This window comes from Grammomys surdaster, unplaced genomic scaffold, assembly GCF_004785775.1.
Source record: "Grammomys surdaster isolate TR1022 unplaced genomic scaffold, NIH_TR_1.0 62, whole genome shotgun sequence".
In the NCBI taxonomy this organism is placed as follows: Eukaryota; Metazoa; Chordata; class Mammalia; order Rodentia; family Muridae; genus Grammomys; species Grammomys surdaster.
In genome coordinates this window covers 15,100,303-15,116,091 of record NW_021604564.1, presented here as the reverse complement: position 1 = coordinate 15,116,091, position 15,789 = coordinate 15,100,303, and the positions used below count along the sequence as shown (strand labels likewise).

Genomic DNA, 15,789 nt, shown 5'->3' with positions numbered 1-15,789 from the left:
GAGAGAGAGAGAGAGAGAGAGAGAGAGAGAGAGAGAGAGAGAGTGAGTCCGGTGGGGGATGGGAAGGATAGGGTGGAGAATTGCTTTCAGGGGTGTGAGGGCACCTCCCCAGGCAGGCCGGTATTTTGGAAGCTCTGGAGAGGGCCAGGGTAACTCTTAGGATAAAGAGATACTGGCTCACACTAAAAGTTTCAAGACAGCAGTTTCAAGAGCAAAATCTGACAGACATTTCCAGTTAAGCACATTTTCAGTTAAGCACATTTTAAAATAAATTTTAATTTGTTTGTACTTAAATTTATTCCCTTCACTTTTATAGTTAGGTCCTCAGAAATGTGTACATTTCAAAAATCACCCTCACACACACACATAAGAACAAATCTTAAAATCTAAAGCATTATTTTCATATCTCTCTGCCAAATAGATTGTAGTAGATTGAGAATCTTCTAAGTTATTCAAAAGACCGTGAGTTCCCCAGAGTCGAGTTATGCAAGTGCTTGCCTTTAGTGTTTCATATTTTATACATTAGACAACTCTATAATACGTTTGGGCACTTTCTATCAATACAATGTAGAGATGACATTGGGTGAAAGAATTTGGATAATGGATGGCAAAATAGAAGAATTCACATGTTTATTTGTAGACAAATTTGGATTAAATTTGTTAACCCCACCATTTAATTGGGAATAAATGTTTTTGATGAGAAAGCTCCATATATAAAGGGAAAAAGAAAAATCCAGCTCACCCAACCACCAAGAGAAGACAGAGAACTTCCCCAGCCCCCCTTGCTAGGCAAGAGATCTGCCTCTGAGCTAAATCCCCAACCCTCAGATTCAATTTATTCCCAACTCAACAATGGAAAATTTAGTAAAATGCCTAGGTCTAGGGGCAGCTACCTGGGATGGGTGGAGCCAGTCTACAGACTTAGAATGTAGGCTGACATTAAACTTTTATCTGTGAAGCAGGTCTCACAGTACCCACCCACTTTTTGTTCTCTCCAAGTGCAAGTTGATGTGAAAATCCAGCAGATCTTTATTTTCCCCAAAATGATAATCGAAAAACGAAAATAGTGTCAGAAGACAGGGAAGTGGGTGAGGGCAAATGACAAGAGGCGGTGACTAATTCATTTTGGTGGCCTGTTATCTGGGACATTGAACTGTTATTTTAGATAATGGCTATTGTTTGAGGGGGGGAAATCTCACAGCAGTGGTAGGTAAGACAGGAAAAAAAATCCTTTGTAAATAACATAAGCATTAAGATATTCCCATAGAGCCCTGCCTGAGAATCGTGAGGAGTCTGGGCTTCCCTGCATTGATCTTCGGCCCTTCCTCAACTTGTCCATTGTTGAAGCGCTTTTTTTTTTTTAATTTAGCCATAAATTGGACTAGCTGGAGCTATGAGCTGTTCTATTTTCTTCCTGTCAGGATGAGAGATTTGTTTTATGATGCATTGTGTATTAAATACAAGTAATCTGGGGGACTGAGTGCTTCAGACACTTCAGCTTGATCAGGGGGTCTGGGTGCTCAGCGCCCCAAACCATTCCCAGCCCCTACCCCACCCAGCCCTGGCAGCACCCACTGCCTAACCTTTTCCAAAGCTTCTCAGAAAAGAAGGAAACGTTGGTGGCGAGACAAAGGTCCTCGGGAATCAGTGACATGTTCTGACTAAATTCACATTTCAGAAAAAAAAAAAAAAAAACCCCAATGATTCCCCCCCCCCCCCGCCCCGAGGCCCCCTCCCCCCCTTAGATTAGCTTCTGGTGTGGGAGGCGGACGACGGGTCTGGATGGAATTCTTGCAGGTACAGCTGGTGGCCGGTAGGTGGCGATGTATCCCGAAATAAAGTACAGTGCCTGCAGCCTCAGCAATCTAGGTGAACCCACCAGGATCTGACAGCCTGATTGCGGCCTCACACATGCACAGGCCCTCGGACACTGCCTGAGTGGAGGATGCTCCACTGAGATTCTCAACTCCAAACACAGCCTTAATTTCCTCCCTAAGACCTTGAGAGATGTGTCTAGAGACAGGGAGGAGCCATTCTAACATTACCACTATCGATTTAAATATTTGTCTCTTATTAAGTAGTATTAATATTGATGTCGTGATCATCACTCTTGTACAACAAGTGAACGGTAAGAAACGTTACACGGCATCATCACAAGGATCTGGGCAAAGAAAGTATAACAGTAGCTTCCTGATCTCCCCTCTCCTCACCTTCTCCCACCCCACCCCCCTCTTTTGCTTCTATAGCAGTCACTTCACAGGAAGATAGCCATCCTGCTTTGTCTTGACATAACTTGAAATTTAGAGAAAGAGCCCCACAACCCCACAATAAGTGCTGAGTACCCCCTCCCCACAGCGTGTTGTCTTTCCAATAGTAACCCATTAGGAGATCTGCCCCATCAGAAGAAAAACAGGCCCAGGCAAGGGTAGAGAGGGCAGGGTTTTGCAAGGAGTATGCTTTTCTTCCCTGTAAACTTGCTTCCTGTTAGGCACTTTCTAAAACAAAAAAATAAGTACGAGGAGCCAAATACCACCACCAACTCCCTTTATTTCTTGGATTTCTAGAGAAATTTGTTTACAATAGTTACCAGTTACGAATTAAGCCACTACAAAGATGCTTTCTGCTCCAAAGTAATCAGAACACTCTTGTTCTTCAGAGCTTAGTGTTGCCCTTACAACGGACTATTAACAATAATGGTTTCACCTGAATCTCAAACCAGCTTTAATTTGCAAGCATGCATGCACCAGGAAAGATGCTCTAACTATCAGGGGATGGAAGGCAGGGGCAACTCTCAGAAACGGACGGCTTTGAGAAAGCAGAAGGCAGGGTAGCAGATCAGGTATTTTTTCTTAGAGAATCATACTTTTAAAGCACTTTCCAGTCGTCGCGGCATACTTCTTAATTGCTCTTAATTGTTGTTTACCAAGAAGACGACATTGGGAAATTCTCCATTTGAGCAGGGTGGGTAGATTTTCTAGGACTTGTAAAGACCCCACACTGGTTGATGGCTGGGCTGGGAGGGGTTAATGTGTTTTCTTCCTGGTTTGAAATGGGTATAAACCTTTCTCAATCCTTTCCCTTCCTTCCCAGGCTGCAAGGACTGCAGAATCTTTAAAAGGCCCAAAGATTTCCAATAAGGCCATGGGGTCTGCCTTCATTGTGTAACTGGTTATTTAAAATAAGTCAATATATTAGTTAAAGCGGTAATAAGTTAGTGCTCCAGTATTCAAGTGATTCCCACAGGACTGTAAGCCGATGCCTCTTTTAAGCCTTAAACTTCATGGTTGTCCCAGAAGTAGGAGTCCAGCTAATGGAGGCCCTATGGGCATGGTACATGCCAGCACATCATTAAAAGAAAGAAAAGCAGTCCACCGAAAGCCAGATGAAATGACTGCACTGTCCACTTTTAATGGCTTCCTGTGGACAAACGGCCCTGTAACACTCTGCAGAGGACGGTATTTAAAAACAAGACAACTTGCTGGCAGTTTTCAATACCATAAAGTTAATAAAGTAGGTTCCCATTCACCCTGACATTATGTTTTGAGTTTATAGAGGAAGGCCCTTTATAACCTCAGCCTAAGTACAGTCTCTTTAATTCTGCAGCTCTGGGTTCTTGGGGTGGCTAAGCAGCCATTGAACTCTAAGCCTGACTTTTTTTTTTTCTAACACCGAGCAAATGTCTGGGTTTCTGGGGGAGGGTGGGCATCTCCCATGCAGTCTCTCATTCATAGACTATCTGTTAAGTCCTGCTTCATACAGTTCATGCTGGGAAGCAGGAAATAATTTGAGAAATTGACATTTGGCTGAACAATAACTGCTTGCTAATTAAATTAGCTTTGTGTATAGATATTGATGTGTGTTTAAGAAGAAAATCGATGCTCTCTTTTCCATGGCACAGTGGCACATGGGAAGTGGTGAGATTTCACCTAAGCTTAAGTGAGACACAGATACGAAAAATTTGAGTCTCTGGGACTCAAGAGATGTCTCACTGATCCTTCTACAAATGTGTTACCCAATTTCCCTTCCCTCTGACTCCTCCAAATTCTTACCACCTATCAGCTCTTTTAAATCTTTTCATTCCGTAGAGGATTTGAATAAAATACAGTGCTCAGGTGCAGAAACTTGATCAGAAAGCCATGGGATCCAATGTGACATATGTTCCATTTGACTTTAATTATTTACACTGCTTCATGGGGGAAGTATGTCACAAACTTGAACTTGAATTCTGGGATGCTGGTAGGCAGACTTGCAAGTCTCCCCAGCAAAACACAAAGGCTCTGAACCCCCAGAGCATTCTGTCAGCATGGCTCTCCAGAGAGATTCTGGCTCATTGCTGAGGGACTCTGTCTTTTTTACTTTTTATTTATTTATTTATTTATTTATTTATTTATTTATTTTCCTTTTCTTATTGATCAATATGGTACTGCAGAAAGGAGGAAAGAAAAGACAGACAGACAGACAGACAGACAGACAGACAGACAGGAAAGGAAAGGAAATTAAAGGTTAAAAAAAAAAAAAGGTAAATAAAAAATTTCCCTTGGTCTGGAAACAGGCCCCACTGAAAGCATGTTAATCTCCGCCTCAGTAATTTGGTTCTCCAGGAGAAGACAGAAGCCCTGCTGCTGTGCCCTGCACTTCATAAATCACATCTTTATGTGGACAAGGTCAGGGCACCTAACAGCTCAGACATGGGCCTTTGCAGTGGCTCGAGGATTCAGGCGTGTTTACTCTCCCGCTCGGCTCTCGGAGGACTCGTCCAGCACGCTTCTAATTACTTTTGATTATTTTCATTTGCCGGGGTCAGTCTGGCTTGCCAGGACTGCTGGAGGGTTGACTTCCTACACATCTTGATGTCTTTGTAGGACAGCACTGTGCGCGTTCAGAAGCAGAACCACGTTATTGTCCCTACAGTAAGAAGTCCTCCGTAAGTCTATGATGCAAAGTTACCCCGAAGGCTCCTATTACCTTTAATTAACCACAGAGCCACAATCCCTATCTCATTGGTTTTCCCAATACAGCACCCAACTTTAACACCTGAGTATTTTTTAGGATGTCTGGACAGAATGAAATCAATTTCTCTGCTTTGATTTTTAAACATATTTAGTAATGAATAGCAACTATTTTGAAACTAAGATGAAATACTTTGCTGAAACAACAGCTCAAGTGAATAAATTATTGTTCTCAAAGATTTATTTCCCAAACTCCAACTACAGCTGCCATATTTAAAATATTTTCGTTGGCTATTTTGATCTATTTCCTGAGCCATTATGCTGAGTGGCTAAGGTATCACAACAAAAGGGCTTCATTTAAAGTTTCAGTGAAAACCTTATGATAAATAAGCAGTTTAATAAAATACAGCAAAATGGCGGTGGAGCACAAAAATGGCATTATTTTTCTCTTGTATGACTGTCTGATGCTTTTGATGTGAACACACTCAAGGGTAAAAAAGAAGAACAAATATATATTCACAAGACTAAGAAGCAAAGAGTCACAAAACACACAACATGCCTCTGTACCAATAAGACAAAGGGCATCTTTTATATCACTGAGGACATTTTATAGCCATCTTCAGTTTCTAGAGAAAACTAACCACAGTTATTCTCAAAAAGCCAAATCTTTTCTTCTTTCTCTTCTTTCTATTTTGGAACAGAACTAAAGCAGTAAATGTGTTTGGAACTCACCTCAACTCTGTACGGATTGGATTTATTTTTCATTATTTTTTTCATTTTAATTAATTCAGCCTTTTCAAGACAGTGTTCAGCACAGTGTGCAATAACTCCAGGGTCGACGTCCTCCCCAGGGTTTTAGAAACCCACTCAAAAGTGCTTTCAGCCTCCTAATCTTGTGGAGAAAGTGCATTGGAAGGCATGCACGCCTCGCCTGCACTCCTCCTGTGTACCTTTGGGTAAGTCACTTAACCTTTGAGTTGATTTCCATGCAAGTTTCATCATATCAGCATAATGAGAGTGTTGGGAAAACCCACTGGGTGATGTGAGCATGAGGAGCTGTGACTCCGTGGGAACAGCTCAAAGTAAGTAAGTTGCACTGTGTCTGTATACCAGACTAGAATAAACACTCATGTGTGCACAACACAGAAGCTAATCCAGCCTGCAAGTATGACTATATATGTATTTTTTTAATCCTCCGTTCCATTCCAATGTCAGTTGCCCTAATTCTTATCCTGCCTGACCTTGGAAGAGGAGAATTTTAACAATTTGGTTCTTTCTCTTCCTCCCCTCCCCTCCCCTCCCCTTCTCTTCCCTTCCCCCCTCCCCCCCTCTCTCTCTCTAGCTGTGCTTCCCTGGAAGATGTCTGTCCATGTCTGGCATACAGCAGAGCTCCTCCATTCCCACCCACTGTGCTCTCTGCTAATCAGCAAGAGACCTTTATAAACACAGGTGAACTGGGACCTAAAGACGTGCACTTGAGCACACACACACACACACACGCACACGCACACGCACATGCACATGCACACGCGCATGCGCTCGCGCACACATGCACACACACACACACGCACACGCACACGCGCACACACATCATGCCCACTGCCCACCTCTCAGGTCAGAAAAGGCAAGCTTTACAATGTCCTCTGGTAAGCTTCAGACGCCAGGAAAGTGGGAAGGAATTAGGTATAATTTATCCTGTCTTGCTAACCATCCAGGCTAAAACAAGTACTAAAGAGGTACTTGCTGAGCAGATGCATGCTGGGTTTCAGTAAGCCTGAACACGTGTTTAGGATGCCTAGGATCATCAGTCTGAGTTACTGTAATGGTCTGGCCCCAGATCTTCAGCTTCCAACACACCCTTCACTCATTTCCTTGCCTTATATTGCCCAGCCTCTCCTGCCCAACCTTCTGCAGGACCTTGTAATTGTATTGCAGACCCATCCCAGTTTGGGGGAATCCAGCGCTAAATGTAAATCGTAGAGTTGTGCATGGAACACAGCATTTGGTCAATACAAAATGACTACTATTGTTGATAGCGCTGATGTAAGTATTATCACTCTGCCTGGAATTCACTTTACCTTGGTGACCTCTGGTTAAATCTTATCTACCTCTCCCCCACCCCCCACTGCTTCCTCTTTGCCTACTGATCGGTATCAGCTGGGTCCAAAGCTTTTCTCCCTCACTGGGCTTCTCTCCTGGATTAAAGCCAGCTTGGTGTAGCAGGTTTGCCCTAAAGAGGCACCATGGTTTGGGAGGATGGACTTACTCTCACTGGTACCTTTGATGGTGTCTTTTCACAGTAAACTAAACTATACTTGTACGTCTTTGTGAGAGTAATTGTGATAAAACATAAGGACAGGTTTGACTTAATGCCTAAGCTGGCTGGTTGATACTGCTCCCCCACCTCCCATGCAGAGGAATCAGTTGCTACATGATTCACTGTTTGTAGATTCAGCCACAAGAATCTCTCTGTTGTTGCTGCTCTCAAGTAGAATCCTGGCCATTTTGCCACTTTCTCCCCCAAATTCATTTCTGTGTCAGCTTTCTCCCTGGGCCCAGTTTAGATTTTGTTGCACCCCAGTTTAGATTTTTCCCTCTCCCTTTCCCTAAGTGGCCAGGCATCGGCTTTGTTAATCTGATAAAGTGGTTTTGCTCCCTTTTCTCCTTCCCTATGTGAATGTCCTAGTAGAAATGCTTATCATCACAAACCTAAATTTCTATGGCATTTTTACACCGAAAATTCATCTTTCTGAAGTAACAAGACTATAATAATGCACCACTTTACCAAAAACAAAAGGCAAAAGTCAATAAATAAAGAGAAAGAAAAAACACACTGGCCAAAGTTAACTAAACTATATAGCAAACTAAAGTAAACTAAACTAAAGTACAACTCCCTCTGGATCCTAGTTTGTTGGGAAGTAAAAACTGATCCAAAACACAGTGTCCTCTACAACCTGACACGGAGCTCAGCTTCCAGGCCTTTCCCTGTGTTGTCCCCTACACAGACTTATAGCTAACAACTGAGCATACAAGTGCACACTCTGCTCTTGACCCTTTAACTGAGTTGCTATGGCTCCTTCTCTTGCCTCTGATGGCCCTGGTCACTCAGTAACCAGAGCAATACGTTAAGGAGATGAAGTGCTGGTTCTGTTTATCAAGCTCATACAACATCTTAGAAGATGTTTAGAAAGTTTAGAAACTTTCTGAAATTCTTACATTACTTATTATGAAAGCATATTTTGGACCACTGAGGAGGGTGCATACTTCGTGGTTATCCAGGCTACTTGTAACCTATTCTATGGCAAGAAACATCCTGCACAACAGCATATCCTGTCTGGCGACTTTTCATAGGCATTCCTTATTAATAACAGACATTCTGGGGCTAAGTTACATAAATACATCTGTTTCTTGAAGCATCCCAATGAAAATTATGTAGTAAATGCTTTGTGAAATATTAAAAATATGTCTTTTAGTTAAAATATTTTTGATCTTATTAGACATCATGGAAGGTATTGAAATACACACAAATCCTCTTTCTCTTTCCACTGAAACACCTAGGGTAGGGGTCAGGTCTTTGCAAACAAGTAAATTATTTTGTATCGGTTTCAAACGAAGCATAAACATTCCTATGAATACTCTTCTATTAACTGATTCTAACTCTTCACTAAAAATAGTAATAAATAAAGAAGGCAAAAAAGCTTCAATTTTTATTCTAGAAACATCTGGAAGGTCATTCACAAAGGCATTATCATCAGTAAATTCTGGCCAACTGATTCTTTACCTGTAAACTGCTAAAAAAATAATATTGATTTGAGTATATGGTATGTGAACTTTCTGAAAGAATGTATAAAATCTCATTTTACAATTAAATAACTCATTCCTATCATTCTCCATTAAAAGTCTTTCTGAAATGTAACTTTTGCCGTGAGCATATTTTCGAATAGTGCTTCCTATCATTTAGCTTTTTCTTAATATGACTTGGCTTTATCTAGATGTATATTTCTCTAGAAGAAAGAAAAGCAGCGGGACACTCTCCAGCTACAGATGCCTGAATTAAACATGAAGAATTCCTCCTACTGAGTTTTTGACATTGGAGTCATGTGTTGGGCCTGCTTATGGTCCTGCTTAGTCACTGGACTAAGTGATCTTTAAATCAGATGACAGACGAAAGTACAAGAATTTTATCTGTAGATAAACCACACACCTTGATGAACTAACATGGGTTCCAGATGAATTGATTCAGCACACTGAGGGAGCAGAAGTTCCCTGAAGCAACCACACAATTGTCTCTACACGGAGCATTGACTGTGTGATTAACTTATGATCTATTGGAAATACTGAGCTCCAGTTACAGAGGAAGTGGATGGTGGAAGGGTGCCTGTCATCACAGTACATGGAAGGAGGAAGCAAGAACAAAGACTAGCCTTAGACATTTAGCAACATGGAGGCTACATAGGACAGGGGTATGGGGAGATCCTTCCACCGTTTACACCTGTTAAACAGTTAAGACTCAGTTACGTGTTAAATTCTTATCTATGATCTAATGAAATATTTGTGCCGTTCTATGTTGATAATCCTAAAATTCCATTTTATCGTATCTGTATCTGTGACTGCAGCCAGGCATGCTAAATAAAATCTCTACAGAGGCAGAAAAGTATGGCTTATAATCCACTATATGTGTGACATATTTTACGATATCTATACTTCAAGACCAAACTATCACAATAGTCTTTACATTGCCAGCAAAATCTTAATGTTGTTGTAAAAACACAGACATCAAAAATTATTTCTGTAAATTCTGTCCTATTCAATTTCAAATAAACTCCTACTATAGCCTGACTGTAAATTTCAGAATTAAATACAGGTCAGTTGTAGCATGTAGTTATATGTGTTCTGTTTATAAATTTTGAGTAGAACAAAAATTTCCAGGTTTTCCCATTTAGTGTCTTAGCATTGGGGAGGGAAAGCTTTGGAGGCTTTGTGAAAACACTGAAATTCAGCTACCTCAAGTCACATGAGTCTTTCTCCGTGTGACATGGACCTACTCATCTGCTAATGCAAGCCTGCCATGACACAGACAACCTAAAACCAGGAGCCTAGAATGGTACAATTCCAGTGACTTCCAATTTTCAAATTTATGCTCATACACTTGAGTCAAACTGTATCATCTCTGACTGAGTTTGATTACGTTGCTCACTGCTTCCTTCCAGTCAGAGCTGGTAGAGCCTGCCATTTATAAACCAAACTTTAATAATTCACTAGGTACCTCTGTCATGTAACTTGAAAAATATGTTGCTGTTGTCTTTTCAGAAATGTTACACATTTTCTGCACTTATCTCCTTGGCACTGAATGCTGGAATAAGTCCAGAAAGTTATTGAAAGCCTTCCTATAATGTACTTTGTCAAAAGCAATGGGTGACAACAGGGACACACTTCATTTAGTAAAATTTAACTATTACAAACTGCAAATGAAAGTAGAGAGAAGAAAAGAGACTTGTTCATTGCACAAACTAATGTCTCGAAAAGATGGAAATAATCTGAATTTGGATTCAATTTTGAAAAATATTGAATAATAGTGACAAGTGTAATAATTAGGCTCAAAACTATATTTTTCTGTAGCAGACTGGGAATCTAGTTTCAATTTTTATTTTTTTCTTTTATGTGTGTGAATGTATGTGTACCATATGCATAAGTGAACCTGAAGAGGTCAGAAGAACAGACAGCATCCTCTTGAACTTCCAGATAGTTGTGAGCTACCATGTAAGTGCTGGGAACTGCGCATGGGTCCTCTGCATGAATAATAGGCATTTTTAAATGCTGAAACACCCCTCTAGCACCACTAAAATGTGCACTCAAGTCAAGGGAGGGAGAGGAAGGGAGAAGAGGAGAGGAAAAGAGAGAGTACTTAAAGACAGTTGTATATATCCAAGCAGAACATGAGTTTCTCAAGAAATTAGTCACCAAAAATTGTATCCATTGGACACTGGAAAAAATCAGCTCTTTTCTGATTCTTTGACCACCTCTAGGATTTTTTTTTATGGCTCGAGAATACTATTTGTATAGGATATCTATGTATACCTAGATGTATACCTAGATATAATTATAACAGCTTGCATTTGTAAATTTCCTATCCTTTTTGCCCTGTAACAAGAAAGAAATGGACTGAACGTGTTAAGCTGTCACAAAGGTAAACAGATCTTTTTCCTGGAGTTCTGAAGGCCACAAGCTAACTCTCTGGAAGGTTGAAAAACTTGGGCTCAGGGCAAATCAGCCTCCTGCCCAGTCCTGGTACGCTGTATCCTTCTCATGACAGAACCCTCCCAGTCTGCTTCTACTTAGGTAGTTTTGAGAGAATTGGTTTTTGAGCCTCCTTCTTGCTACCTCTAAAACTGTAGTTAATGTACCTACATTGCAAGAGGCTCTTCAAAGTAAACAAGGGAGATTATCTTTATAAAATGCTTAAGATAATACCTGGTCCATGGGAGAGTCTATAATGGAGGAAACTTAATACAAGAGGCTGAAACCACAGAATCGAAAAGTGGCTTGCCACAGTTATAAGCCTCATGGTGTGCTAGGTGAGGAATGTATGTAAAAAGACATCACGTTGGCTTTGTTGGTTTCTTACTCTGTAAAATGAAAATAAATTAGCATTAAGAGTGTGTGTTATATTGCTGTTGAGAGGATTATAGAAGATGATCTATACACAGGCCTTGCTTCAGTGGCTTGCACCTGGAGACCAACTGCATGTCCACAATAATAGGATCCTACCTTGAGAAGAGAACTGCCATCTTCACAAATGCCTTCCCTGTTGTGTTCATTATTTTATATGTGAACCATTTTACCTGGAGAAGGAACTCTTACTCTTCCTAAATTATTTGCTGCTTGCCAAGGCAGTAGTTTGGTTTTTGTTTTGTTTTTTTAAGCAAATGGAAATATACTAAGTCAGTATCAAATAATGGAAACAAGAGATAGAATGGAAATCCACCATAATGACTGTTAGTGAAGTCAGGGATCCTTGTTTTAATAGGAGAAAGAAAGTATCTTCTAAGAAGCAAATTTTCTAAATAGGTAAAATGAGACACAAGAAAAATAGTAATCTTTTTTGTCCTCTGCAGACAAGGATACATGTATAATAGGCTAGCCTCAAATTAGCCATGTAAATGAGGTTGACCTTGAACTCAAGACCTTCCTGCCTACAGTTTCTAAATGCTAGATTTAGAGACATCTGCTACAATGCCAAGCTAAACATGGGAATCTTCATAATTCTGCAAGAATTGATATAGGCCTTAAAAAACAAGCCTTTAGCAGAAAATCAATTTGAACTATCCATTTGGTCAATATTCAATGTTGACTGCTAAAAGATATATTTCAGACTGTAAAACAAATCAAAAGATATTCCCTGAAAAAGAGAAAAGGCTATATGTGCAAAGTGACCCTGTGTGAATCCAGAAGACCTGGAAGGGGTGCTGAACCTTGAGTGTGTAAACTCCCTCTATTGGATCTGATGCCATCATATTACATAGGATCACATCATGGATTAAATGTGTAAACCAGCTTAGTTTGCTTTTCTCCACAAGTGCTTAGCAGGAATCTTCAACATCTTGATGAATAATTTTGGCAATGAATAGACACTGATAACTGAGCCTCTAAGCTCCTGCCTACAAGGAACTCCAAAGCCCAGGAGGACACTCCATTGTGTTGGCCATCATTATAAGCTGTACCCTGCAGTCACCTGATTGTCCTAAAGGAAGAATGCCAGTGTATCATTACCACTCCTGGGAAGAGTACCACTAAGGAATTGGTGATGGCCTCTGGACTATAGCATCCTTGCACACAGAAAAGGAGGTATGCTTCTAGTTAAGGAGCTTGTCTTGACTTGGATCTGAAGCAGTCTGGTTTAAATCAATTCCCTGCTAGAGCATCAAAGTAGAGTTCAATCTAGCCGTATTTGTTTCCCTGGCTCAACTCACAAGCCATCAGTTAATAGACTCATGTGGATATCCCAGGTGGTCAGGCATCAGCAGACATGACTTGATAAGACAAAATTATGAAAGACTTTCTAACACCAGTTGGAATTTAGACCACTTGGGATTAAAAAGAGATGACAGTGATCATAAATTTCAGAGTGGGTTGGGCAGTGGTGTTGTGCACATTTAATTCCAGCACTCTGAAGGCAGAGGCAAGTACATCTCAGAGTTTGAGGCCAGCCTGGTCTACAAAGTAAGTTCCAGGACAACCAGGACTATACAGAGAAACTCTGTCTTTAAAAACCAAAACCAAAACACAAACAAAAGCTTTAAAGGAGAAGCATAATCAGATTTCCAGGAACCTCCAAGTAGATCAAGAGCTGACAACAGTTTTAGGGCATGGAGTAAAGGAGAGAGAAGTTGATTTTCAGAATCAGACTAATTTTTGTCTTTGTGTATACAATGGCTGAGATGTTATTCCTGGAACATGGTACATTACTGTTTGCCAGGAGATCTCCAAATCCAGCCCAAAGCTAGAAACAAAAGATAACATAACCCTAAGAGGGTGGCCTTGTACTTGCCCATGAGGATAAGGCATCCCCTTGGCATGCATTATTTCCAAAGAGACTGTCACAATTGCATAAAGAGCACCAAAATCATGTCCAGGGCTTACTGCTTATCATCTCACCTAGTCATTCACTAACAATATATATGATGATTATAACCCTTGGTTTACAAGCGACCGCATTGAACTCAACAAGCTTGAGTATATAAATCATCTCAAATAACATTTTTTAACCAAAGTAGAATTCTAAGGACATGCTATTTCTATAAGTTGATAACATGGATTTGAGTGCAACATTGTCAGAGGCACACTCCAAGTTCAATGGTCTTAATCCTTGAAGGCCTTTTTTCTAATAATGTTCATCTGAGCATGCTCCTAGAAACAAATGTGCATGGACACCACTTTGCATACCCTCATGGGCTTTGGAGCAATGCTGGGATATTTCCCCAACACCCACATCACTCTCTCCACCACTTTGTCTCAACTTACAGTTAAAAATGACTGAACTAGCCTGTTTCAGGAGAAGATTGAGAAGCCACAGGGAGTCACACAATGACTGTAGACTATTACTCCCATTGATAAGCCCCACGTGATTGATTTAAGCAGTGAAGGAACAGTAGACAGCCCAAGACTGTGTGTTACTAAGATGTGGTTTGATCAGTAAGTTCTGTAGACGTTAAGACAGGGGAAAGACAAGTAAAGGCCTGCATGGCAGGGGAGGCCTCAGGACCACAGTCAGCCCTGATCTCACTCTAAACTCTGTAAAGGAGACTCTGGGTGTCTTCTGTGTTTAACTGCTTTGATAAGTCCTATCATGGTGTTGTTTCCTGTGTAAGTCAGATCAGCCTCAAAGTGCAATGGTATACGTAGGTATATATACATAAATGTGCATGCTCTAAATACACTCAGTCTCCTGGCAGATACTCAGGTATCAAATGGTTTTGTGCCCTGTCCTTCAGAAACGTTCAGCATTAGTTAAAGCATTTTCAAAAGACAATTGGGAGAACACGTAAGGCACATAAGGAAGTTAAATTTTAAACAAAAATTTACTAACATACAGATTCATACTGTTATGATGATTTGTAAACAAGCAGAAAACATTGATTTCTGATGGTAGAGCTTCCTAATTCATTTATTAACCCATTTATTAACACTGCCTGATACTTCATTGTAACAGAGATAGTAACGAAAGCAGAGACTTTACAACAGTGTAAGCACGCCTAAGAAACTCCTCAAGTCAGCTGATGCACTTAGCCCTTTTTAACATTATGTGACTAAGAGCAGAAGCAAATTCCATCTGCTTGCTTTTCTTCTAATGTAATTGAATATTTTATTTGGAACCTAAGTTGATCTTGTTCATTTTACCAACTTACTTGCTTATCCCAGAAGGAAATCAGACATAATCCTTTTCAAATTCTCATCTTAGAAACTTCACTGACAACAGTGTGCAAAGGTACAGGGGCAGAGCCAGTGATACCAGGTAATCGAAGAGGCAGCAAGACAGCAGAAGGAAGAGGGCAGTAAACAGAGGAGTAAGTAACAAATCAATCATTTAGTAAGTCTTTCTTTGTGTCTAGAAGGGGATGTACAATTTGATTTAGTAATTCATGGGCAGGCACTAAGGTGCTTATTATCCTGTTTAACTCGGATATATTTAATACAACAAGACTGAGTAAGTATTCCCCTAAGTCACATTACATGTTTCTTCGTTTGGTTTTTTGGTTTTGAAACAGGGGCTCCTGTAGTCTAGAATGTCCTTGAACTCCCTAAGAACTCAAAGCAGGCCTTACACACTTGATCTCTCTGCTTCTACCTCCCACCTTCCATTTACTGGCATGAACTTATTGTGCCCTGCTTGAATCTAGCTCACTATATTTTGTACTGTTTACCCCAAGTCTATGTTACATCAAACATAGCAACCTGACAGGCTGACTTGCTAAAATGCCAAATACGTTGTCTTTCTGATAATTGAAAGCTGTCACTTCTGGCCACACCAAGTCAACCCCTGACTTCAGGAAACCTTAGGATGAACCCCAAACTTCAGTTCAATATAATATACATTAAATTAACAAAGCAATACCTCTAAAGACTTTTTAAAAACCAAAATGGACTCACGAGACATGAGGAATGTCTATGCTCTATTAATTAAATGCCATCCAATAAGTATGCTGGTACTGCCAAGGCTTGGTCATAAACAAAGCAAGAACTAATTTGTGTCCTGGCTTGTTCTGTGGCATTACACCAGTTTTTCAATTACTCACTCATTGATTAAGCATATTTTAATTATAGTCTTTCAAAAAGAACATGT

The 15,789-nt window shown here is 40.4% G+C and overlaps 1 protein-coding gene across 1 annotated transcript in view; it reads right to left on the bottom strand.

Annotated features, from left to right (window-relative positions):
- Mecom (MDS1 and EVI1 complex locus) overlaps positions 1 to 15,789 on the bottom strand; it is a 541,930-nt gene that overhangs the window by 62,458 nt on the left and 463,683 nt on the right. The gene's annotated exons all lie outside the window — the stretch shown is intronic.